A 27,633-nucleotide genomic window follows, 5' to 3' on the forward strand; every position below is an offset into this window, starting at 1 on the left:
AGCAAAAATATGGATTACCACGATTATGACAAGATCAAAAACCTCGCCAAGAATACTTCCCCACTCAACAAAACTGTACAGTGATGGTGTCAAGCGCATGGGAATAAAATTATATAACCATCTTCCCCTTTTATACAAGAAATCCAAGAAATAAATAAATTCAAACAGACGGTGAAATCTATTAATAAAAGCCTGCTTTAAACCAGCCAGGAATATTTGGAGTCAAAATTGTCTTACTGCATGATAATGTATCAAAGCTGAATGTTATTAAGTCAATGTTGTCACATGTAACAATTCTCTGTAAAGCTGTAACTTTAAGTAACATAATTTTTAGGTAATGTAAAATAATCATTCTTCTGTGTTCTTGTTTACTGTTTAGACTCCTGTAAACTGTATATTTGTATTGACTTACCCCATATCAGTTGTACAAGCCATTGTACTGATTTGATCTACGGGACAAATAAATAATAATAATAATAATAATAAAACCATAAAGAAAGTACTGCAGAAATGTTTACTTTGTTTTGAGTTGTTCTGGTATTCAGTCCAGAGACTGCTTTGCTGCACCTCTCCATACTACTCTATCCTGTGCAAGCCTCTTCATCTGAGTAACTATTACAACCAACATCCTTCTGACTGCTTACTGTATTCATTTGTTCATCCCCCTCTGTGATTTTCACCATCAACACCTCCCCTCCACTTGATGCCTCTGAACGTGTCCTACCAACATGTCTTTAGTATCAGTGACTAAAACACATATTTTATTACTTCTGTTGTGAAATACCAGGTACCTTTCATTCCTCAAGTACATTGTTTAAATGAAACAGTTATCAACTTTACGATGTAAAATGCGAACAATTAGATAATTTTCTACATATAATCATTCCCAAAGATAGATGCTACATTTACCAGCTGATAGTTATCACTTAAACAATTACCACTCCTTTAAAGTTGTGCTCTGCTGTCCCTTTCAACAAAATAAAGTTTTTTTACAGTAAATTTTGTTGCTTTCCATTTGCTGGTAACAGATGACATACTGATTACATGGTTTATGAACTGAAGGGTTTACTCACAATTGCAGTGGATAGGCAGGTGTCTGGCAGCCACTCTTGCTCTGTGTACAGTACCTGACATGTGTCGCAGCAGAGAAATACCTCATCCCACGGGTGATGCTCAGGCTGGGAAGGAGGTTCGCATATCACAGCAAGGATACAATCCTGAACCCGCTAGACATCACTTGCTCAGAGAAATAGTTGCCCACCTGCAACACGTAGCGCATAAGAAGTTTCAGGAAGGCAAATTACATAAAATTTAAGAGTGTTGATAAATTTGAATATCTTCATGAGGTAACACAGAAGCACAACCATGACCAAGTGGCTAATAAACTCAGGTCAAAAAAGATGGGAATGGCCTATCAGCCAACTAAAGAAATGTACTCTTAACAGGATATATATGCTGACAAGAAAAAAATCCAAAATTTCTCTGTTAAAAATACACTACATACCGGGTCAAACTACATTTTCCCCTAGTAAAGTGACACTACAACACCTTACCTCAGCTGTGAAACTCAGTTCTTTTGATTGTAACGGTTTTATACACTTAGAACTTTTTGGCACTTTAGGCTTAAATTAATACACACATACTATAACTGCAAGAAAAGTTAAGCTTTCACATAGATTATTAGCTGTCAAAAATAAATGTATATATATTTACTTTTTATTAACAAGGCTGTGGTTAGGCAGGATCCTTAGACCATTGTTTAAATTGCAGCTGCTAAATATTTCTGTGAAGCATGATTGTAATTTTCACTGCTGTGCACCAAATATTTTGTGAGTCACCTGGCTGAAAAATGCCAGTAACTTGTGCATTCCTCAACTCACCTCTTACTTTTTTTAAGAATAATTATAATTTTTGCCATTGTTATTTCACAATTTGTAAATCAATGAAAGGACTAGAATAAATGTGATTAACACTGAAGTGTGGTCTTCTTTAGCACGGGTTACCCTTAAGACATATCAAACACAAATGTGCTGGTAAAATTTTAAGTAATGGCATAAATGGTTGGTCTTCTGGTCCTGTAATTTTTCTAAGTGCTTGGTCTTCCAGATGTTATGACAGAGTGAAACACACAATGATTTAAGAAAAGCATTGCACTTTCTCACATGTAACATAGCCTAAATCACATTGCATAAAGGAAAATTTACTTCAAAAGTAACGCTTTTCACACAACCATTTGCATTTTCCCCTCGACTTGTTACAAATATAACGAGTTGTAAAAACATCCTCACCGAAAGCAGTCTCCTTATTTAGTATCATATTGCATGGTCTCTGTCCTGAAGACTTTAAAATGTTTTGCTGTCAGCAGACACACTTATGCTTTGTGGTAAGCTGCAAGAGAATGTGCCATTTATAACAACAAAAGTTTTATTTTGATATTATTCTTGCATTTATATTTTACTGCTGCAGTACTATCCTGTAAAAGTGGGCAAAAACAAAATTCTTTGTACAAGAATCAGTTCTTTCCAGCCAAATTTAAAAAACTGAAACAATTACAAATCCTTTGAATTTTGAAAAATCCAGGTTTTTTGCAGGTGAAGAAATTACCACAGTTTTTCTGGATTTCCCATTGTGTGTACACCCTATACGAGACCCTTTCGCCCTTTAGCCAAGGTACAGAACTGTACTGTATCTCATGTAATTACTTATATTTCCTGTCTTATGCATTTGCATTATCCCAACACCTTGCCGATCTTCAGGTCCAGATCTTCCATCAGCATACTCTGAAAGGAATCTATTTGGCTCACAATAAGGACCAGAGGCCTACAGCCATAATATTATGTCTACACACAGCCTAATGCTTGAAACTGATTAAGACTGGAGAAATAGAAAACATGGAAAGAGAAGAAAGTTCTAAAAACATACTGAGCCCAACAAAACACTGATGAATAGTTGAATAGGAGGAACGAAGATCTGTACAAGGAAACAACGAAATCTCACAATGAGAGAATTTAGAATGAAAACAGGATATTTAAGAGAATTTTTGAACATATCAACCACAAAAATTCCTCTGATGTAAGTCACACCAAGAAATTTGGTATTATCTGAAAGAGATGACGAGTGATCAAGAATTCTTGACCGATGATACATTTGAAAAGAGTGATAGAAAACCAAGGTGATGTGGTCACACATCAGGAAACTGGAGGTAGTTACTTTCATGGGCCACAGTTAACACAAAATAGGAAAGTGCAGAGACACTGAAACGCAAAAGGGCTCGCCATGGAAGCTCCATCTATACTCTGGCAAGTACCACCAACAATCTCATTCTAGTTACAGGTTCAGGTAGAACACACACTTATGATGTAACACAGATTTCACCACCATAGCAATCCTTAGCAGATGTGCATGCTGAGAGAGTAAAACCCTTTCACATTTGTCAAAACTAAATGAGAAAAGATTTCACAATACATTTCAAATATTAACCTTTCCACACACTGACAACTGAACAGAATGTCAGAGTTTATCAGGAGGAAAGTTCTGATGTTAACATTTAAGTGGGAAGAGTGATATCTGTCAACATCAGAAGTTGATGTATTTTTGCCATGCTCACAGGTGATAGTAACGGATTCCACATTTTTGTGTGTTATTAGTGTATATTTTGTAAGCTTTGTTTTTGTGACATGAGTACCCCGTTTTCCCAAGAGTATTCTTCCACAAAAGATGCTAAATATCCGACACGACAGAAGTTTTACAATAACTGGAAAGAAAAAAATTCTACAAAATAAGCAAATGAGAACAGAAACAGATGAAACAATTTCTGTTAAAAATTTCTCTTTATTAGTAGGTGCAGAAATGTCATCTTTATCAAAGGAGAAAAATAAGTTATTTTTTATGTTTGAAGCATAAAAACAAAACACACAACATAAGGTAAAAAAAGCATCAATGCAACGCATTCTAATGACAGTTCAGTGCATTTGTACTGGTAAGTATATACTTACTCTAGCAAATAAATGATGATTTGATATGTTTGGAGGACAGTTCTCCTATTCTTTCATTTCTCAGTGTTGCAGGATATTTACCATACAATACTTCAAGAACATCCATCATGAATGCTACATGGCCAATAATAAGCCTTATCACTGCTAGTGCCCTAATTCCAATACTACAGCCCAATTTCTTGTACCACAAGTGGTATCTCATTTTCATGATTTGGTACAAGACTGAGCAAAGTTAACATGCCTAGTGTGGATAACACCATCACCTGAGGTTGAGAAAGCCACCTCTATCCATTCCACTGCCATCCCACAAGAACTGACCTTAATATTACAAAAATGGTACCACTTATTTAACAAAACACTTCACATGACACGTAAAACACAAGGGGCATTCAATAACTAACATTTTTTTCTGAAAGCAGGTTGGTTTTAATCAGGATTCCAAGGCATCATATTATCCCCCAAAAATATTTTGGCTACAAAACCCTATTTTTTAACAATCTGTTCAATTCGACAGTCTTATGCCACCTTACTAAGATAGCCTGTTGCATTAATAACCTCCTCACCATACATCATCTGCTTCCCACAGAGTGCATCCTAAACTAGGCCAAACAGTGAAACTCTGAAGGTGCAACATCCAAAGAAGGAAGATCTGGTTTGATGTCCCATTGGCATAGGAGTCACTGAGACTGAGCAAGCTCTGATTGTGTCAAGGATGGGGAACAAAATTACCCGTGCCTTTTCAAAGGAACCATCCCAGCATTTGCCCGGAACGAATTAGGAAAATCACGGTAAACCTAAGTCTCAACGTCCGGATGCAGGTTTGAACAGTCGTCCTCCGGCAAGTCCAGTGTGCTAACCTCTGGGCTACGTTGTTCAGTTGCAACTACAGGGCTATAGGGTGGATGAGGATGAATAGTCCAATGAACTTTTGTGACCACCTGTTGGGTGCACATACTTTTGTCACGCCTTGCAATGTCATGGTGATACACTGATCACCTCAAATGAGTGTCTGGACATTCCAACACTGCAGCAGTAACAGGTGCGTGTGGCTGGCTGGCTAACATGTCCTTACTGCAATGATGACAGACACTTCGACCACCGAGTCACCGTGGTATTGTTCAATGCCAGATCTCAACAGTCATCCTGCAATTTCTTATGAATACCAGTGACACTGGTTTTCCAGCGAAAAACAAATTCAATGACAGCTCTCTGCTTGGAATGCATCTCTGTTACATACGTTATTTTGGAGGCTATGTGTATTGGAACTTCATGAAACTATAGGGGCTGAGGTAGGAATATTCCATGCTGGCCCACAACTAATTCCACATTTATTCAACTGAAACTGGCAAAGAAAAAAAAGAGAATAATGTTACATTACCCACTGAATGCCCCTCGCATTTAACTATAAAGTGACAGAATGACTTGCCACTACTCACCTCAAGGAAGCTTAATTCCAAATACTACTGATATATACACAAAAAAACCTATTAGACAGATACTGAAGTGCTACTTCCTTCCTCCAAGTCAGTTACTAGGCAGAAAGAACCACCCACTCTGAGGAAATCACCTCTTGCAATGTTGAGGGGAAAGTAAGACGGAGGGAGGACGAAAATCAAAATTTTCACCACAGGTCTGGAATTTTGAAGCTTCCAATTGCTTGAAGCATTAATAACAAGGACACCTGGTCTGAAACCCACATATTCCCGTAGGTGTCCCAATGCTCTTAAGGGTCAATCCATATTAAGTGGTTCAGTGATGGTTGCTTGACCATTTTTAAATATTTTAATTTTTTATATCTGTTTGCCCTATATTTGAGAAGTTCAAAACAGTTATTTAAAAGAATTAATCTCGCACCTTTACTGGATGGAGGCCATTTTATTTGCAGCAGAGCAACATTTTTCAGTCCGGAGACATTAGCAAAAATTTTAATATCACTGCACTGGGTTAAGTTACATTGCAATTGACATGATTGTTTTCAGAACAGTGTTCTCTACAACATTGTCTATTACACAAGATACCCTAAATTCAAAAATAACCAGTCAATATGACCTCCAAAGTTTGGTATCCAAATTTTCAAAAATCCACTTTTTTAGGCCCAAAAATAAAAAACAAGGAGTGATTTATGGGAGTATTTTTTTGTATAGTTAGATATCACAGACTACTAGCCTCATATAGAGCAAGAACACTCAAATGTTTCCTTAATTTTTTAAATGTGAATTAATTTTTTGTAAAGTTTTGGGTTAGTTATCTCAGGTGGGACTGAATATATAAAAATACGATTTTTGCACAGTTTGTACACATATATGAGAGCAAGGTACTATAAAAATTTCAACATTGATATGACTGAGCAAAGATATGAATTTTTGAAAATGAGGATATAATTCACATTACTCTACAACTGATCTTTTGGCTGTTTCATTGCAATAAAATTTACCTGTGACATATTTAGTAAACACTATCACCCAATATTCATTCAGTTTATTTATTTTCAATAATGCAATATTACACAATAGCAGCTTTTGCTTTTTTGAGAGATTAAGTGGAATGCAATAACATGGATGAAAAGTGCTATGGACAGATAGCAAGTGAAGTGTGTCACAAAACAGTTTACAGTTCAGTTTCAAAAACTTAAAAAATGTCAGTGACTTTTATGACGTTACACAAACTTTGTTAAAATTTCGAGCAAGTTGTTCTGTAACATCAGACTATGAGTATCGTGATCCACTTAAAGTTCATAAAAAGCCTATTACTAAGGGTTTGAGGGAAATAAAACCTGAACATTTGCCTTTGTTATGTGAGAGTGAAACAGCTTCCCAACTGAAACGTAATGTGATGTGATTCCTGGGAATTCCCTGTGCCCAAATTGTTACTCAAAATTATTTGTTGTGAATCCAGAAACAAAATCATGTAACCTTGTTAATGACATACATATTCCTAATGTGGAAGCTGTTAGCATATTGGATTTCGCTTGTTATAAGTTAGACGTATCTCCTCCTTCGAAAGTAATGAAATTTGGTAGCAAAAAAAAGAAAAGCGGCTATTGAAAAATAGGTACAACATATTTCAGACAAAATTAGAAAAGACTTGGAATCATGATTTAATAATTCAGATACCAACATTATTTCTAAAGAGGAAGAAGACCTACCAGCAGCATTATCTAACACTGAATATTTGGGTTTAATAGAGAAATTAAAAATTAAATCTTCAGTGACATCCAAAATAAAAAAGTTTAAATTTAAAGTTTGCTCCCTGACTCATGGTCAAGAGCAAAAATATTTCACGAATACAACGTTTCTCATCGTTTGGTTAAACTGGCACGAAAATTAGTGAAAGAGCAAGGCATTCTTCCAGTTTCAGGAAAGAAGAAAGGAGTAGGTATAAGTGAAGAAACAAAAATATCCAGCAGTGTTTTGAAGATGATAAAAAACAGTAGAATGTGCCCAGGTTTCAAAGACTGCAAAAGAGTTGTTGTAACTGGAGTTAAAGTAACAAAGCAGAAACAACCAGTGCTGTCAAATTTAAATGCACTTTATGCAGCTCTCAAAAATTCTCATCCTAAATGCAAAATTGGAAGGTCAAAATTTTGTGACCTCCACCCTAAGTGGTGTATTTTGGCTGGATCCTCAGGAACACACTCCTATGTGTTTGTTTATATCATCAAAATGTCAAACTGATGATATTAACTACAAAGAGTTACTAGATTTAATGGTCTGTGACACAGTTATGACTGCATGATGAGTTTGTGTAGTAAATGCCTTGGTGAGGAAACCGTTATTGAATTGTTTTCACAAATATGATGAGTAACTGCCAGACAGTATTACCTTCAAACAGTGGGTCACAACAGGCAGGGCAGAAATGATACCAGTGGTTAAATTGCAGGAAGAGTACTTGGAATCTTTAATTGGTAACTTACAAAATCTCGCCACTATGCTTCTAAAGTCCAAAGTAAGTTTTTGAAGGACGAAAAAGCACAACTTCATGAAACTGAATGCAGAGTGCTAGCTGATTTTGCAGAAAATTTTACATTTGTGATTCAGGGTGCAATGACCAGGCAAAATTGCATCCATTTATCCTCTACTTTAAAAATGAGAAAGATGAAGTTTGCAGTTCTTCAATCTACATTCTAAGCAAATACTTGGAGCACAACATTTTGGCTGTACATGTGTTTCAAACATTATGTAATAAATTACACAAAAGAAAATGTTCCCAAGGTAGAGAAGCTGATACACTTTTCAGATGGAAGTAGTAGTCTGTGTAATAACAAAACAAAAGTTTTTCAACCAAGCAACCACAAAGCAGACTTTGGGTTGGAGGCTGAATGGCACTTTTTTGCATCTTGCCATGGTAAAAATGCATGAGGTGGAGTACGAGGTACAACAAAACATTAAGTAAGTAAAGATAGCCTACGAAGATCAACCACAGACCAAATTCTCACAGTACAGGACATGTATGTCTTGCAAGGATAATATTAAAGGTATTACCTACTTTCCGATTAAGAAAGAAGTGGTTCTGCACATGAAAACACCTCAAACCAGATTTGAAAACTGTATAGCAATAAACGGAACAAGGCATTTCCACAAATTCCTTGGCACTGCAGACAACTTAGTTTGATGCTATGTAACATCAGAAATCAAAATTTATGAGGATCACTGTGTCAGTAAAATTACATCTGTCTTTAACATTGATTGACATAGTGGCATGTTTGTTTAATGGACAGTGGTGGCTTGCGGAGGTTGGAAGAATAAGTTTGGGAAACGATGTTTTTGTGGAATGAGATTTTCACTCTGCAGCAGAGTGTGCGCTGATATGAAACTTCCTGGCAGATTAAAACTGTGTGCCCGTCCGAGACTCAAACTCGGGACCTTTGCCTTTCGCGGGCAAGTGCTCTACCAACTGAGTTACTGAAGCACGACTCACGCCCGGTATCCACAGCTTTACTTCTGCCAGTACCTCGTCTCCTACCTTCCAAACTTTACAGAAGCTCTCCTGCGAAGTTTCATATCAGCGCACACTCCGCTGCAGAGTGAAAATCTCATTCTGGAAACATCCCCAGGTTGTGGCTAAGCCATGTCTCCGCAATATCCTTTCTTTCAGGAGTGCTAGTTCTGCAAGGTTCGCAGGAGAGCTTCTGTAAAGTTTGGAAGGTAGGAGACGAGGTACTGGCAGAAGTAAAGCTGTGGGTACCGGGTGTGAGTCGTGCTTCGGTAGCTCAGTTGGTAGAGCACTTGCCCACGAAAGGCAAAGGTCCCGAGTTCGAGTCTCGGTCGGGCACACAGTTTTAATCTGCCAGGAAGTTTCATATAGACGTTTTTGTGCATTTTTACCACCCTGCTGGCCCAAGAACATCATTCAAGAAATCTAACAGTGACAAAGATTTGATACCAATGAAAAATGTTTTAAGGAAACTTTCAATGCTTGAACTTACCACAGCAACTGGGAGGTCTTATTCTGTATCACAGAAGCTGTCTGACGAAATAAGTGTTCTGTACTTCACCACCAGGTTTAGAAACAGTCTCATCTCTAAGGATGTTAATAGAAAATATGTATTTTAAGTATGTCAAAATAATATAAATGTTAATTTCAGTGATGTTTCCACTTTTTGTATATATTTCAGTACCACACTTCAATAATAATTGATTATATCCAGCCAATGTTACACATGAATAGGCAACAGCCATAAGATTAATTGTAATGTGAATTATCGCCTCATTTTCAAAAATTCATATCTTTGTGCACAGCCAGATACCAACGTTGAAATTTGTACAGTACATTGCTATCATATAGGAGTACAAACTGTGCAAAAACCATTTTTATATTCAGTCCCAACTGAGATAACTAGCCCCCAACTTAAAAAAATGAAAATTTTCAAATCTCAAAAATTCATAAAAAATTAAGGAAACATTTGTAAGTGTTCTTGTTCTATAGGAGACTATTAGTGTATGATATCTAACTAGGCTATACGAAAAAATACTCTCATAAATCACTCCACGTTTGTTATTTTTTGGGCCTAAAAAGTGGATTTTTGAAAATTTGGATACCAAACTTTCGAGGTCATTTTGACTGGTTATTTTTGAATTTTGGGTATTTTGTGTGATAGACAATGTTGTAGAGAACACTGGTCTAGAAACAATCGTGTCAATGCAATGTTTTAACTTAACCCAGTGCAGAGATATTTTTTGCTAACGTCTCTAAACTGAAACATCGTCGCACACTTACAAACAAAAATTCAATAAACGTGAAAGGCAAATTTTTAACTTCTCAATTACAGGGCAATGACATATAAAAGAATTAAAATATTTAAAAATAATCAAGCAACCAACTTAATTTTGATTGGACCACTTCTTTTGGACTGACCCTTAGTTAAAATACGTGTCACTGGCTGATGATGAGTATCACTGTAGTCATGAAGTAGTGCGAATGAGTAATTTCGACTGTCACCAGTCAAAGCAGATGACTAGTATCTTATTCTTCTTTACTCTATGTAGGTTACACTAATGAAATTTGTACAGTTATTCAAGAAGAGAAAATCCATTTTATGCTACCTGGAGAAAAGAAGATGAACGATTCCGGCAAAATTTAATTTTAGTTGATGAGCTACTAAGAAATTACTCTGTATAGAATGGAAGAAATGGCAGACAAGTTTAGATTAGATTAGATTTACTTTCATTCCAATTGATCCGTAGTGAGGAGGTCCTCCAGGATGTGGAACATGTCAGAAAAACAACAATACATGACAAATATTTAAACTAAAACAAATAAGCTAATGTACCATTCCACAGGTCCCAAGTGGAATGATCGTCATTTTTTAATGAACACTAAGAGTCATTTTACAAATACTATTGCACTGAATTTAAAATAAAAAAGTTTTATATTTATTTATAAGGTAAGAAACATGTAATACAACTACTGTAATACTTATTTACAATGAACACATTACTGCACTGAAATGGTGCAGAAGTTAGATTATACTTACTTACACACACACACACACACACACACACACACACACACACACACACACAAATTTTCAGTGAACACATTACTGCACTGAAATTGTGCAGAAGTTATGTTGTACTTATATACAAATCAGTTGGTTTTCCTCAGAAATTCATCAATGGAGTAGAAGGAGTTGGCCACCAATAAATCCTTTAGGCTTCTCTTAAACTGAATTTCATTGGTTGTTAAGCTTTTTATGGCTGCTGGCAAGTTATTGAAAATGTGTGTTCCTGAATAATGCACACCTTTTTGTACAAGACTAAGTGACTTTAAATCCTTGTGAAGATTATTCTTATTTCTAGTATTGATTCCATGAATTGAGCTGTTGGTTTGAAAAAGTGATATATTTTTAATGACAAATTTCATTAAGGAATAAATATATTGGGAAGCTGTAGTTAGTATCCCTAGTTCCCTAAACAGGCTTCTGCAGGATGTTCTTGAGTTCACACCACATATAATTCTTACTGCACGTTTTTGTGCCCGGAAAACTTTAGCTTGGCTTGATGAATTACCCCAGAAAATAATCCCATATGACATTATGGAATGAAAGTAAGCATAGTATGCCAGCTTTTTCATTTTTATATCCCCTATGTCTGACAAAATTCGCATTGCAAACAGAGATTTGTTAAGACGCTTCAGCAGTTCTGTGGTGTGCTCCTCCCAGTTGAATTTATTATCAAGCTGTAATCCCAAGAATTTAACACCGTCCACTTCTTCTATCTTCTTGTCATCATATGTTAGACATATACTCTTGGGACACCCCTTACAAGTTCTGAACTGCATGTAGTGTGTTTTTTCAAAGTTTAGTGACAAAGAATTGGCTAGGAACCAGTGATTAATGTCTACAAATATTTTATTGGCTGATCTTTCTAAGACTACACTTGATTTGCTATTTATTGCAATGTTTGTATCATCAGCAAACAAAACAAACTTGGCATCTGGTAATGTTACTGATGAAAGGTCATTGATATATACAAGAAAAAGTAAGGGCCCCAAAATGGAACCTTGTGGGACCCACATGTAATTAGTTCCCAGTTGGATGATGCCTGATAGCTTGATACATGTCTCTTTCCTAATAACACCCTTTGTTTCCTGCCAGAGATATAAGATTTGAACCATTTTGCAGCATTTCCTGTTACACTATAATATTCTAGTTTACTTAAAAGGATATTGTGATTTACACAGTCAAATGCCTTTGACAGATCACAAAATATACCAGTTGCCTGCAATTTTTTGTCTAATGAATTAAGTACATTTTCACTGTAAGTGTAGATAGCCTTCTCAATATCAGAACCTTTTAGAAATCCAAACTGTGACTTTGACAGTATGTTATTTGAGATAAGATGGTTATAAAGACGACTGTACATTACTTTTTCGAAAATTTTTGAGAATGCTGGCAACAGTGAAATTGGACGGAAATTTGATGCTATTTCTTTATCTCCCTTCTTAAACAGTGGCTTAACTTCAGCATATTTCAGCCATTCGGGAAATATTCCACTGATAAACGACTGGTTACACAGATAGCTTAATATGTTACTTAGCTCAGAATCACATTCTTTAATTAACTTTGTTGATATTTCATCATACCCACTAGATGTTTTTGATTTTAAAGATTTTATGATGGACATTATTTCTGTTGGGGTAGTGAGGGTCAAATTCATATTATGGAAGTTACTTGAAATGTCTGGTCTAAGGTAATCCATAGCAGCATCTACCGAACCTGACAACCCCATCTTTTCAGTAACAGTTATAAAATGTTTGTTAAAAAGTTCTGCAACACTATACACATCTGTCACCAATGCATCATTTACTCTTAATGCTATTTGTTCCTCTTCATGTCTGGTTCTACCGGTCTCCTCCTTCACTATATCCCATATTGTCTTTATTTTGTTATCTGATATGACTATCTTTTCCTTGTAATATATTTGCTTTGACATCCGTATTACAGTCTTTAATATTTTGCAGTATTTCTTATAATGTGCTATAGCATCAACATTGGAAATGTTTCGGATTGACAGATACAGTTTTCTTTTTGTTTTACAAGATACCCCTATTCCTCGAGTAATCCATGGCTTCTTTGTAGACTTTGCTCTAACCTTGGTAAGTTTTGGGGGAAAGCAGTGTTCAAATAAGGTAAGCACTTTATTAGCAAAAATGTTATATTTTTCATTCATGCCATGAGCACTGTAAACATCAGTCCAGTGAATGTCTCTGAGGAGTGTCCTAAAATAATCAATTTTTGGCTTACTGATTACCCTCTTGAGCTCAGATTTAACAGATTTTATATCCTGTTCAGTATTAACATTTAACAGAAGGAACTGCATGTCATGGTCTGAGAGGCCATTGACTATTGGTTTTGTAATATAATTTTGTTCATTTGACTTTTCTATAAAGATATTATCAATGGCTGTTTGTGAGCAAGTGGTTATCCTAGTGGGGAACTTTACTGTGGGAATTAAGTTGAATGATAGTGTTACTAACTCAAATAGGTTCTTATTGGGAGAGTCTTTAAGGAAATCTACATTGAAATCACCAGCAACCACTATTTCTTTGTTTTTGGTTGTTAAATGGGCCAGTACAGCTTCAAGGTGGTTTACAAACAGATTAAAGTTACCTGCAGGTGCTCGATATACACTTAATATTATGAAAGATTTTTTGTGAAAATCTAATTCTGTTGCACATGCTTCCATATGCTGTTCTAGGCAAAATTTATGAATGTCTATGTTCTTAAATTTATGACAGTTCCTGATGAATGTGGCAACTCCTCCTTTCTCCATTTCTGATCTACAATAGTGAGATGCTAACCTAAACCCTGTAACACTTAAAAGTTCTATACCAGTGGTCACATGATGTTCAGAGAGGCAGATTATGTCAGCTGGGTTTGAAGACTCTAATTCATCTATGCAGATAGTTAATTCATTAATTTTATTTCTCAGTCCTCGAATATTTTGATGCAATAAAGATAGCTGACATTTCACATTGACTGACTTAAAATTGGATGGAGTTAAAATATCTGCTGACAGTTGAAAATTCTTAACCAATGGCTGTTTATGTTGATGTAATAAGCTGGAATTATGTTTTTTGATTTCTTTCTCAAACTGAAGGTTTGTCTCAGTTCTAACCTCTCTTAAAATTTGTTTTCTTTCTGTCCTCCCTACCCTAAAAAAGGGTCTTTTCTGAATCCTATAACCACTGGTATTTTACCACTCATGACAGTGCCTCCCCCCTTTAACTTTCCTGCTATTTCCCCAGCCAATTTACCCTTCCCCTTCCTGTTGAGGTGAAGGCCATGCCTAGTATAATCCCACCTACTGACAGAATCAACATGAACCACACCAATGTGTGACCCCGCACCCGACATGAGCAGCCGTTCCAGCTCCAAATTAACTCTCTTGACAGAAGAGTTCAAATGAGGTCGGTCATGGCGCCCAAGAACAGATACAAACTCAACACTGGTATGCCTCGATGCTGATGCAATCTTCGCCAGGTCACACTCTATGCTGTACCCAGGATCTCTGTCAATACTGTTACCTGCCCCACCCACTATAACCACGGTGTCTTCCTTAGTGAAATCTTTGCAAAGTGATCCTAAATCCTCTGTCACCTGCTCCAGACCAGCACTAGGTTTAAAAAAATTGGTGACCTGGTATTCTGATCCTAGTTCATCCTGCAAGAGTTGGCCAACACCTCTTCCATGGGAACTACCTAACAACAACACTTTCTTTCTCTTTACTGATTTCCCTACATTCTTACTTTTCAATTTGCTGCTGAAAGTTTGTTGTGCCATGTCTACACCTGTAACTGCTTGAGGCTCACCAGCTTCTAACTGAAGCAACAGGTCAAATCTATTTTCCACATTCACCATAAAGCTGTCAGACAAAGTTCTAGGCCTGTTCCTCCTGTTGCCTGTTGCCACTTCCCACCTCTCTTTACCCTTCTCCCTCCTTAACCTGTCAAGATCTCCCCTGGCCTTGTCTAACTCAGCCTGAAGGGCAGCAATTTTCCCCTCCTGTTCCAGTATCTTCCTATCTCTACTACAAATCCTACAAAACCACTGATGAGTCTCATTTACTTCCCCTATTCCCACGCCACTACAGTCACCCACATGGAAAAAACTACAGCACCCATCACACCAAAGCCCCGACCTAACAATTCTACGGCAAGTCAAGCACTTTTCACTCATGATAAACGTAATAATTTATTAAGAATAAGTCAGTTAAATTACAGATAAACACGAAAATATGGTTACACAAATTTGGCCTATACGCAACTGTGTGTAAACAAAAACAAAAGTGCAAAGTTTCTGAAACAACAAGTTAAACTTTACGCTACTTTCCGGAAATGCTAGTTAAATAATGAAGAGGTACGCTAAGTTAAATTGCTGGAGAGAGCAAGGAACAACTAAACGAAATTCTATAGATTTGCTGCAGCAGAACGTAAACAGAAAATACGACTGTACGGTCTTTTCGCGTTTTCTGCTATATTACGTAATGAGAAATGAAACCTTTATTGGTACACTTAAACGGCACACTAATACACTTATTTACCACGTAATCAGTACTAATCTATGTGTTTTATAATCTAAAATAACTTATCTTTACGAGAACACCAAACCTCGCGCTAGTCGCTTGGCTGCAGGGCTGCCAAGTCTAATAATCTGCATGTTCAGAGAGTAATAACTGCATCCAATTGCTAGGCATCAAGCTGATATGATTTAAATTTGTGTAGTAAGTTAATTTTACTAACCATTAAATTCTTTGCTTCACCGAGTAGTTGGGTAAAGGTTTTTATGGCTGAATACCTCACTCCATTGTGCTACACTATGGTCAAGTGCTGGACAGAGTAAATACTTCCTTCTTCTAGTGTTATATTTGTGAATGTTACTCTTCTTTTCAAAATTGTGATTGGCTGTTGATAAATTTCACTAATGAATAACAATACTACAAGGCTGTGATTAGTATGCCTAACTCTTTAAATAGCTGTCAACAGGATGTTTCACAGTGGACACCACACTTTATATGCAGTATAAGCTTCTTTTCACCGAACACCGATTACCACAATTTATTACAATGCCCTAAGACAGTGAATAAAAATAGAAGTCAACATTTTGACATTTTTAACTTCAAAATCTAATACTACCTGTAACACAAACGTTTCTGAGCTTGAACATTTAAAAAGATGTGAATGTAGATGTTCTTTCAGTACTATCATCATAGTTTAGTATGATGCATGAACCACACTATACTAGAAGGTGAACACAATGATTGTGTTAAGAAGCAAAGATGATGAGTCTTTACAGAACTCAACATCTACCAATATGCAGAAAGGAAAGTTTGAATGGGGTGGGGGGATAACATAATTTACATTTCTTGGCTACGCTTAAGAAGGGGGTAGATGAAGTCCACCTCCTTAATGTTGTTGGTCTGTTTACATCTATTGCTAGCTACATTACATTATTAACCTTTTGGCTTGTGCCTATGTGCAACTGAATATGTACAATTTCGGTTTTGACAGAGATGATTCCTCTTCATTTATTGTAACATATTTGGAAACACACACATAGCAACCAACTAATGAACACGGCTGCGAGTTTTTCACACTGCACAAGAACTACACATTCCTCAATGAAAGTCATATTTGAACACACAAGTCTTCCTTCCTTAAGGTCACAATCTATTGTCTTTATTACCTGCATAGACTATCTGTCCTATCCCCATAACACGTGTTAGGCACACTGTGTTGTATATTTTGGCCTACAGTGATTTGCAATTTACTACCTTGACAAATCATATACAATTGTGACAAACCTTGAACGAATAAAGATAAATAAAAATAAATGCTGAAATAAAAAGTCAAAACAGCAGAAATGAAGAGGAAAGTAGGATGGCAAATCAGCAGTGACAAAGTAAGGATTGTCCTACACATTTCAAAATTATGTCATCCCCCACATCCTCAAGGAACTACTCACTACAAGTATAAATAACAAGTGTTTAATGTAATCACTAGTATCAGTTTGTGGAGGTGAAGCTTATACACACCTAACAAACTACTTCAGATATTTCTTTTCAAGAATGGGTACATTAACAATAACATAACTTTTCTTTCAAAATTTAACTTATTACGCATACAAGACTCAAGTTAGAGCTGTACAAGATTTACGTCTAAGGCAACCTCATTTACACAAAGCAGTGCCTTTAGATTCATCATTTTCTATATCTATTGCTTCACATCGGCTTCGAACATTCACTTGTCTTCGAATATTACGATTCCATTCTATTCCAGCTTTAACACATGAAAAACTTAAGATTCAGAAATTGCCAGCATAAAATTTGCTTGGCAAATCAAAATCCACTAATACCTGCTAAGTGACATAATTTCAGCAAATATAGTGAATATAATGTTACAGACAAATTTGTATTACCTTTCCATGTGCATGTTAACGCAATAAATTATTGGTCAAGGATACAGGCTAATAAAGATTTCATTTACGGGATGGCCGATCTCCCTCGGAATCTGAGGTAACAAAGGCATCCTTCAAGTGAAGCTGAAAGAAAAACTGACTAACCTGGAAATTAAATGTGCGTGATATCAGGATAAGCAAACAGCGTGACGTGTGGTTATCAAACTTACCCACGAGACAGCGTGCCTGAAAGCCTAGAATCCCAAGTAGTTCAAAATGGACGGGCACACCACCACAATACTCATGTTACCGCCATGTGACCGCTGCAGCAGCGGCGCTGCTAGAAATGCATTCAAAACTTCAAACCCGTAACGTGAATATAATGTTACAGACAAATTTGTATTACCTTTCCATGTGCATGTTAACGCAATAAATTATTGGTCAAGGATACAGGCTAATAAAGATTTCATTTACGGGATGGCCGATCTCCCTCGGAATCTGAGGTAACAAAGGCATCCTTCAAGTGAAGCTGAAAGAAAAACTGACTAACCTGGAAATTAAATGTGCGTGATATCAGGATAAGCAAACAGCGTGACGTGTGGTTATCAAACTTACCCACGAGACAGCGTGCCTGAAAGCCTAGAATCCCAAGTAGTTCAAAATGGACGGGCACACCACCACAATACTCATGTTACCGCCATGTGACCGCTGCAGCAGCGGCGCTGCTAGAAATGCATTCAAAACTTCAAACCCGTAACGTGAAACACGTGAACGTCGTAAACAGAAGAAAAGCGACGGCGCCAAACTGTGACCAAACGTTCAACCATAGATTTTGGCTATGGTCGAAGGACCAAACTAATGCTCGGTTTACACTAGCAAGTTATTGCAGCAATTTACTTGCGCGGAGGAACTTGCGGCGCGATTTGCGAGTGTAAACATATCGTCAAGTCGACTTGCGACTGTAGCAATTTATTGCGGAAGTGACTTTCTGTACGTTTTCCGCTTCCAGTGTGAACACCACGCAAGAAGTATCTGCAAGTAACTTGCAGCTTTTAGGATTTATTTCTATTTCCTGCAAGTAGGAAGTGCAAGTTATAGTATAAGTATGTCGTCTGCATAACATTCATATTTAACATTTTACTTAATGTGGTGACTTAATTTTATGCAACCATCTTACGTGTTATATGCAAACAAATTTCAGAAATGGAGGAGAAACGGGAATGGATGAAGCAGGATACAGAACATTTTATTGAAGCCGTGGAGAGCTACCCCGAAATACGGAACGTGCATAACCGAGACTTTAAGGATAGAGTGAAGAAGTTGAGCGCTTTAAATGAAATCTCGTCGATATTCGACACATCTATAGAAGAAGTACACAGAAAGTAGCATAACTTGAAGACACAACCCCTTTGCCACCTGCATCCACTCGCTTGTTGTTTTAAGAGTCTAGAAAAAGACGATGTGTAATTATTACATGTTCTATTTACTTAGCTTTTCACTTTCCATCTGATGAGCATTAGAAAAAAAAAACATTTTTATAAGCATATCATTCTGTAAAATGCAGTTTACTTCAATAAAAATTTAATTTCATTGTTGTATTTTCACATACCTTCAAATAATTTTCCCTTTTCAAGACGTTAAAAAAGGCACTACATACATCGGGTATGACAGAGAATTCGTGCAGACGGGAATAAGAAACAAGTACATTAGGGACTTGTATCAGTCTCCTACAAAGAAAAGATTTCAAAATTCAAACTTTTTTTGGTTGTATGTTTCACATAAATAAATGAAATGCCTATTTTATTCGTAGCTCACCGGTAGCTATAAATCATAGAGTGACTAGCAAACGTTCCTTTGCTAAAATAGCAGAACCGAAGTTTGTGTCTCGTTTTGATATAACGGGCGCTATTAACATCAACAAATACTCAGGATCATTTGCGGACGTTCTGCAAAAGTATCCACGCTCTCGATACTAAGTTCTTGCAAAAGGTTATTACAGGCACCATTTTGCGATCTTCTCATTATCTACTCTCTAACCAAAATACTTCTCTTTTTCTTTCTCACATTTTGCATTACAATTACAAGAGCTGCAGCATATCTCACCCGCCTTCTTGTCATTTTACACTTCAGCTTACACTCGTAGTGGTACTGAAAGCATATGTAAACAGTATCAGCAAGTTGTTGACCAAGTTTCTTGCCAAAGAACTTGCGCAAGAATCTTGCTTAATTCTTGCGCTGCTGTGTAAACACAGCTGCAAGCGACTAGCAAAAACTTGCAGCAATAACTTCTGCAAGCGACTTGCTAGTGTAAACCCAGCTTAAATTACACAACTTGTAAAGAGACAACTAATTATATGAGAAACTTTTATATAATAGCATAAAGATGTTTCACAGTTCATCTAATGGAACAGATATCTCAGTAACTCAGCATGGCACTTATGCAGTTTAGCAGGTACGGAAAAAATTTTTCATTCCAAGCTTGGAGAGCTTTGTGGGTGAATATGTAAAGTTTGTTGGTGATTGTACTTTTTATTTTCATAAATAAAGTGATCTGTAGCGTAGCCCACTTGAGGTTAGGTTGGGAGTTTTTTTTTTTTGGAATGCGGCCGCGGCAGCGGCCGCCTATGATTTGAAAATACTGATTAGTTAGTGTATTACGCAATGTTGCGTCATCGGCAGCGCCGCGCTTATCGGGCAGAAGATATCGCCGACGGTCAAGGGAAAATGAAAATGGATGTTATATTCGAAATCAGCGCATCAGAATTCACTATATCGACAAAATATTGAAAAATAAAAAAATTTAAAACAATTTTTTTGATGTAAATAATTGACTGGGGCGAAAATAAATATCGTATTCGTAATCAGCGTATCAAATTTGACTATAATCGATCAAATTTTGAAAAAAATTGATAAATTTTTTTCGTACCTGCTAAACTGCATAAGTGCCCTCAGCATAACTGAAGAGAACCCAAGAAAGAATATTTAACACCACGTTGCTGAAACACGAAAGAATCGCCACTCGCAAAATGTTGATGCGTGAATCATTCGCCCCCTAAAGGCACCTGTTGTAAAAAAGGAAAAATGTTCTTAACGTTCAGTGTAGTATTCCTTGGTATTTTCATGAAGTATGTTTTGTGTATATAGGATCTCCTTGAAGTTCGTTTTTTTTTTTTTTCTTCAGTTATGTGCCAAATCTGTATCCTACAGAAATATACCGTTCTAAATGAAACTGTATTGTTCAGACTTAATAATTTGCAACAGGTTATGGGCCGAGGCTACGTGAAACTGAACAAAATACAGTTCTTTTTTTTCCAAGTTTGATTCAATTCAGTGTGTGCTGGTAGCAGCTATCTGTTGATGAATCTAGAGTACGGAAAGAATATGGAGACTATAAAGTGATTATCGATAAAACTCGAAGGCCCTGAAGATTGGGCAAAATGGAAATAGCATATCTCTATACTGGAACACGTGAGGCAATACTGACCTTACGACTTATCTTAGAAGAAAGATTAAGGAAAGGCAAACCTACGTTTCTAGCATTTGTAGACTTAGAGAAAGCTTTTGACAATGTTGACTGGAATACTCTCTTTCAAATTCTAAAGGTGGCAGGGGTAAAATACAGGGAGCGAAAGGCTATTTACAATTTGTACTGAAACCAGATGGCAGTTATAAGAGTCGAGGGACATGAAAGGGAAGCAGTTGTTGGGAAGGGAGTGAGACAGGGTTGTAGCCTCTCCCCGATGTTATTCAATCTGTATATTGAGCAAGCAGTAAAGGAAACAAAAGAAAAATTCGGAGTAGGTATTAAAATCCATGGAGAAGAAATAAAAACTTTGAGGTTCGCCGATGACATTGTAATTCTGTCAGAGACAGCAAAGGACTTGGAAGAGCAGTTGAACGGAATGGATGGTGTCTTGAAGGGAGGATATAAGATGAACATCAACAAAAGCAAAACGAGGATAATGGAATGTAGTCGAATTAAGTCGGGTGATGTTGAGGATATTAAATTAGAAAATGAGACACTTAAAGTAGTAAAGGAGTTTTGCTATTTGGGGAGCAAAATAACTGATGATTGTCGAAGTAGAGAGGATATAAAATGTAGACTGGCAATGGCAAGGAAATCGTTTCTGAAGAAGAGAAATTTGTTAACATCGAGTATAGATTTAAGTGTCAGGAAGTCATTTCTGAAAGTATTTGTATGGAGTGTAGCCATGTATGGAAGTGAAAAATGGGCGGTAAATAGTTTGGACAAGAAGAGAATAGAAGCTTTCGAAATGTGGTGCTACAGAAGAATGCTGAAGATTAGATGGGTAGATCACCTAACTAATGAGGAGGTACTGAATAGGATTGGGGAGAAGAGGAGTTTGTGGCACAACTTGACCAGAAGAAGGGATCGGTTGGTAGGACATGTTCTGAGGCATCAAGGGATCACCAATTTAGTATTGGAGGGCAGCGTGGAGGGCAAAAATCGTAGGGGGAGACCAAGAGATGAATACACTAAGCAGATTCAGAATGATGTAGGTTGCAGTAGGTACTGGGAGATGAAGGAACTTGCACAGGATAGAGTAGCGTGGAGAGCTGCATCAAACCAGTCTCAGGACTGAAGACCACAACAACAACATGGTAATCCGTTCATATGAACCGGAAGACGTTATTATCGGTACGCGCGAACCCGCAGTGCTGCCTCAGCAATCAACAAGTGAACAGAAGGCAGCGTATGTAGCATGGCAAAAGAATGACGCGAAAGCGGCAAGTTTGTTAGCAAGTGCACTAAGCAAACCAGTAGCTGAACTTGCATTGACGTGCAGAAACGCTAAAGAAATATGGGGCAAACTACATGCGAGATTTGAACGTAGTAGCACGCAAAGCTTGAACATGTTAATTGAAACATTCTTTCGTGTCAAACGTGACGAAGCAGAAGATATCACATGTTGCTAAGCTACAAAAGTTATTTGTAGATTTAAATGATGAATTAACGAAACATGAAGAGAATACGTTGTCTGAAAGAATATTAAATGGTCGAATTTGATCTACACTGGGAGAGGAATACGTTAATTTCAAAGATCTCTGGGACACAATACCAGCTGAAAACCAGAATTTGAACTTACACTTATTGAAAAACTTTGTGCTATTGGACTGCGTGAACAAAGTACAACGGATGTAACTGCACTGCTTGCGTATAACTCACGAAAAAAGATGTCAAAAGAGCGAGCAAAACAAAAATTTCCGTGTAACAAATGTAAACAACTAGGACACTGGGCAGCGGAGTATCCACAGAACCCTCGTGACTGCATTAACGAGCGGCAAGGAGAGAAGGTGAGTGAAAACGCTGTGTTTACTTCGTGTGCCATGGGTGCGTCTACTGTAAATTATATTGACGTAAATAAATGGTATTGTGATAGTGGCACTACGAAGCATATCACCCGAATAAACAATACTTCGTCTTGTACAGCGAATTTGATGTTCCTGAAGTGGTTTCATTAGGAAGACAAGGTACTAACATGCATGCACTTGGTAAAGGCACAGTTTACATCGAAATAAGACGAAACAATGAGTGGTATAGGGCCAGGTTGGACAATGTTTTGTATGTGCCCGATGCTTGCACTCATTTATTCTCTGCCAGAGCAGCTGCAGGTAACGGCTACAGTATAACATTCGATTATAGAAGCGTTATGATTAAAAAAAATCAGCGGCGACATCGTCATGACAGGCTATGTGGAAAATGGTCTGTACGTGTTCAATATGCGTGTTGTCAGACCAGAAAACAGAGATCAAGTAAATATAGCGACATCTGAAACACTGCAAATGTACCATGAAAGATTCGGTCAACAAAATAAGCAACACATCAAGAACATTTTGAAGAAACTTATCAGTGTAGAGGGTTGTAATGATGAATTTTGTGACGGTTGTGCATTAGGAAAGATGCACATAATACCATTCAAACAACGAACAAACCGCTCCACAATTACTGGCGAATTAATTCACGCAGATGCCAATGGGCCAATGAGTACAGAGTCGTTTGGAGCAGCTCGATATTATATATGTTTTAAAGACGATTTCAGTAAATGTCGTCTATTTTTTTTTCTTAAGCACAAACATGAAGTGTACGATATGCTTAAGCAGTTTTTAAATGAAGCGCAAACCAGAGGACATGATGTTAAACAATTTCGATGTGATGGAGGCAAGGAATTTAACAACAACATGATTGAGAAATTACTCATGGATAAAGGAATAGAATTACTGATTTCTCCACCGTACACTCCTGAACAAAACGGTGTGGCCGAACGTGAAAATATAACAATTGTTGAGGCTGCACGTTCGATGCTAAACACAAGTAAGCTACCAAGAGGACTGTGGGCAGAAGCATGCAATACAGTAGTCTGTATTTTACATCGTTCTTTAAGGTCTTCGGTTCCAGACAAATTTCCATATGAGCTGTGGTACAATCGATCAATGGGAAAACTTGATCGTCTCAGAATTTTTGGCACAGGTTGCTATGTTCATATAAGCAAACAATTCCGTTCAAACTGTTTTTGTACAACTCGTTGGTTATGTCAGTGACGAAGATGGATTTAGGGTCTGGGTTCCTTCCAAAAGGAAAGTTGTCTTGAGTCATGACATAAATTTTAAACTACAGATAGTGTGTAGCTCCTACAGTGATCACATTACCTTAGATATTCCTCGGCAGTCTGCTTCTGGAGGAAGTCAAAGTGAAGAAAACCTTAACGGACTTGAATCTGGAGGAAGTCAGGAATCAGATGGCAATAACAAAAAAAAAATCAGCAGAATTCCTGAAAGCCAAAGCATTAGAATCTTCTAACGTAGATGAACTAGAGAACAGAAGACTACGAAGAAAACCAGCCTGGATAGAAAGTGGTGAGCTCTTGATGTTTCCAAAACTTACTGCTGGCGAACAAAAAGATCCAAACTGTTTTTCTGATATATTACAGTCGAATGAGAAAGAAAATTGGATGCAAGCTATCAATGAAGAACTAGAATCACTAAAAAGAAACAATACTTAGGTGTTAGTTGAACGTCCTATGAATGCCAAAGTATTACAAAATCGTTGGGTTCTACGTCGAAAAGTTTCAGCTGATGGAAACGCTCGCTTCAAAGCCCGATTAATTGCTAAAGGATATATTCAGCAAGCAGGAATATTTTTGAACGGAATACTTCAAGATGAAGTATACATGGAACAACCAGAAGGCTTTGAAGATAGTACGCATCGAGTGTGTCTCCTGAAACGGAGTCTCTATGGACTAAAACTAGTACCACGCTGCTGGAACAAACGGTTTATGGGCGTTATGGAGAAAGCAGGTTTTCGGAACAGTGCTGCAGATCCTTCTTTGTTTTATCTCAAATGCAATGAAAAAAAGACTTTATGTAGCTATTTACGTTGATGACAGCCTAATTCTTGGCAGTGACGAAGAAGAAATAACAGCATTTCTGAACACTTTACAATGTGAATTTGATATAACATTGGGGACCGTTTTCTTGGCACAAAAATAAAACAAAATGAAAATGGAGCAACTATGATAAGTCAAGAAAAGTACAGGAAAGAAATACTGGAAAGATTTCGAATGGCAGAATCTAACATGAATTGAACTCCCATTGGATATGAAGAAAATGATCAGAATGAAACAGAAGCAATTTCGTCCTCCGTTCCCAACAGCGGGGCAATTGCCTGTCTTGTGTATCTCCCAATAGCACTCGTACAGACATAAGTTTTGCAGTCAATAAAGCTTCTCGAGCTATGAGAAAACCAACTGCTTCAGGCTGAAACCGAGTTAAACGCACATTTCGGTATCTGAAAGGTACAGTAAATTATGGCATTATCTATGATATTGAAGAAAATCTGAGAATTTACAGTGATGCTGATTTTGCTGGAGACAAACAGACAAGACGTTCATCAACTGGTATTGTGGCAAAGTACCATGTGGGGCGGAAGGGCAATGTAATGGACAAGTCAGTTGCAGAAGGTAGTGGCTACATCTACAACTGAAGCAGAAATCATTTCAGCAAGTGAAGGAGCCAAAGAATTAATTTGGTTACGTCGTTTACTAAGTGACTTGGTTGAAATGCCTGAACAACCTCCAACACTTTATATTGACAATGCCAGTGCACTGAAACTGGCAAAAAACCCTGAATATCATCGTCTGTCAAAGCACATAGAGGTCCGACACTTCTATGTTCGTGAAAGATTTCTGAATGGTGAAATTTTGGTAGAACATATAGATGGAAAAAACCAGTTAGTTGCTCTGCTGACAAAGCCACTTGAGCGAGTTCGATTTAATTTGCTGCGTGCAGAGATTGGTATGAAGGAAGTCAAACAGTTACTCTTTTTTCATGTGACTGTTATATTTAACCTTTTGGAGGAAGTGTTGTAAAAAAGGAAAATTGTTTTTAACGTTCCATGTAGTATGTTTTGTGTATATAGGATGTCCTTGAAGTTAGTTTTTTTCTTTTCAGTTAAGTGCCAAATCTGAATCCTAAAGAACTATACCGTTTTAAATGAAACTGTATCGTCCGGACTTAATAATTTGCAACAGCCCCCACACATACCTCATGCTTGACAATCACGAAGTACAAACGAGTACCATCGCTAACCGTGGTGTGTGTGGGGGGGGGGGGGGGGGGGCAACTGGCTAGCGAACCGATTGGTGAACAGGAACTGGCAGGCAGAATCAACGCGCCTACCACTCGGGCCCCTACTTAATCCCCACCCCTTCTATAGCGCACACGTCGTCAACAATTAAATTAAATTTACGCAAGTTGTTAGTCGCACGTTCATTGTTTCAGTCCAGTTTTCTTTTTAGTTGTACAAAGTTTGAAGTGTTCACCTACAGTGTGTAACATGTTATGCACCATGCCATCCGAAAAAAGAAATGTGTCTTGGATAGCTGACAATTATGGAACATTTAAAGGGTGACATTTATTGAACGAAATCAACATCGTTATAACTTCTGAATGGTTCGCGTTAGGGTCGTTCAAACTGCACGGTTAGCTGCGGTGCATGATGGGAATTAGTATGCGCTGCATGGTTTGGTTTGCGACGAAGCTCACTTTCATTTGGGTGGGTTCATCATTAAGCGAAATTGGCGCATTTCGCCAGCGAGAAATTCTTCATCCTCAACGGGTGATTGTGTGGTGTGCAATGTCCAGACCCGGGAATAATTGGTGCGATGTTTCCTGATGGCACGGTGACTTTTGAACGGTACGTGAAGGTTTTGGAAGATGATTTCATCCCCGTTATCCTAAGTGACCCTGACTTCGACAAAATGTGGTTCATGCAAGATGGAGCTCGACTCCATCGAAGCAGGAAAGAGAGAGTGATGTCCTGCAAAACCACTTTGGTTACCGCGTTCTGACTCTGCGGTACCCAGAGGCCACTGACATAGGCCTCAGTTGGCCGCAATATTCTCCGTATCTGGACGCATGCGACTTCTCCAGGTGGGGTTATATTAAACGCAAGATGTACATAAACCATTGCTGAGCTCAAAACAGCCATCCAGGAGGTGAACAACAGCATCTATGTTCCGAAACTTGGCAGGTCATGCAGAATTTCGCTGTTCGTCTGCGCGATATCATCGCCAATCATGACATGCATAGCGAATGTCTGAATCTAAATCCGAATATGTGTACTGATGTTTACCTGTTGGAAAGTGTGTGCACGCTGTGGTTTGTAAAAATTTACATTTCTCTTCATATAGTTCAACAATTGTCACCCTGTACATATGAGGGAATGTTTTATATTGTAGAATTTGCGAGAGAAACGATTCGTGCGAAAAAAGTTTCAAACACATCAACATGTTAAGACAAATCTTCAGCCTCCAAAGGCAACAAAAAAATATTGCTCTAATATAGATCTATGTGTAGCATTCAAGTAATACTCCTCTTCACAAACTTACAGAACCTCCCTCAAAGGTTTTCTTCGCCAATATTGGTTGAATCAATATACATCAGATGAATCAACAGTGCCTAAAAATTACACCCGGCCATTTGCCTACGTGTACTGAAAGAAATAGGCACTCAACTCAAGCGCAACATTATTTGGATTTCAGCTGACTAAACTAGCGACACCTGTGGCCATTACATTGCAAATTAAGTTGTCGGTGCTTTAAAACAAGATCCGCCTCCTCCGTATTTAGTGGCCTACGATTGCCAGTTTTTTTAATAATGGTACTAGAAAAATATTTCCAGAATCACCTGCAGATTAAAGGGTGTTTGTGATTTTCTCAGATG

At 37.6% G+C, this 27,633-nt stretch overlaps 2 long non-coding RNA genes across 4 annotated transcripts in view; both read right to left on the reverse strand.

Annotated features, from left to right (window-relative positions):
* Nucleotides 1–18,207, reverse strand: part of LOC126428044 (uncharacterized) — an 83,518-nt gene extending 65,311 nt beyond the window's left edge. Inside the window, exons 1-2 of one of the 3 annotated variants that reach the window (XR_007576761.1) lie at nucleotides 17,622–17,747; nucleotides 1,128–1,261 (exon numbers count right to left, since the gene is read on the reverse strand). This is a non-coding gene — a long non-coding RNA (uncharacterized LOC126428044). Of the gene's footprint in view, nucleotides 1–1,073; nucleotides 1,262–17,621; nucleotides 17,748–18,006 lie in introns of those variants that run through there. The other 2 variants (XR_007576760.1, XR_007576759.1) reach the window with 2 other exon arrangements.
* Nucleotides 1–27,633, reverse strand: part of LOC126428042 (uncharacterized) — a 120,186-nt gene that overhangs the window by 75,887 nt on the left and 16,666 nt on the right. The window lies entirely within an intron of this gene.

Source organism: Schistocerca serialis, chromosome 12, assembly GCF_023864345.2.
Source record: "Schistocerca serialis cubense isolate TAMUIC-IGC-003099 chromosome 12, iqSchSeri2.2, whole genome shotgun sequence".
Taxonomy (NCBI): Eukaryota; Metazoa; Arthropoda; class Insecta; order Orthoptera; family Acrididae; genus Schistocerca; species Schistocerca serialis.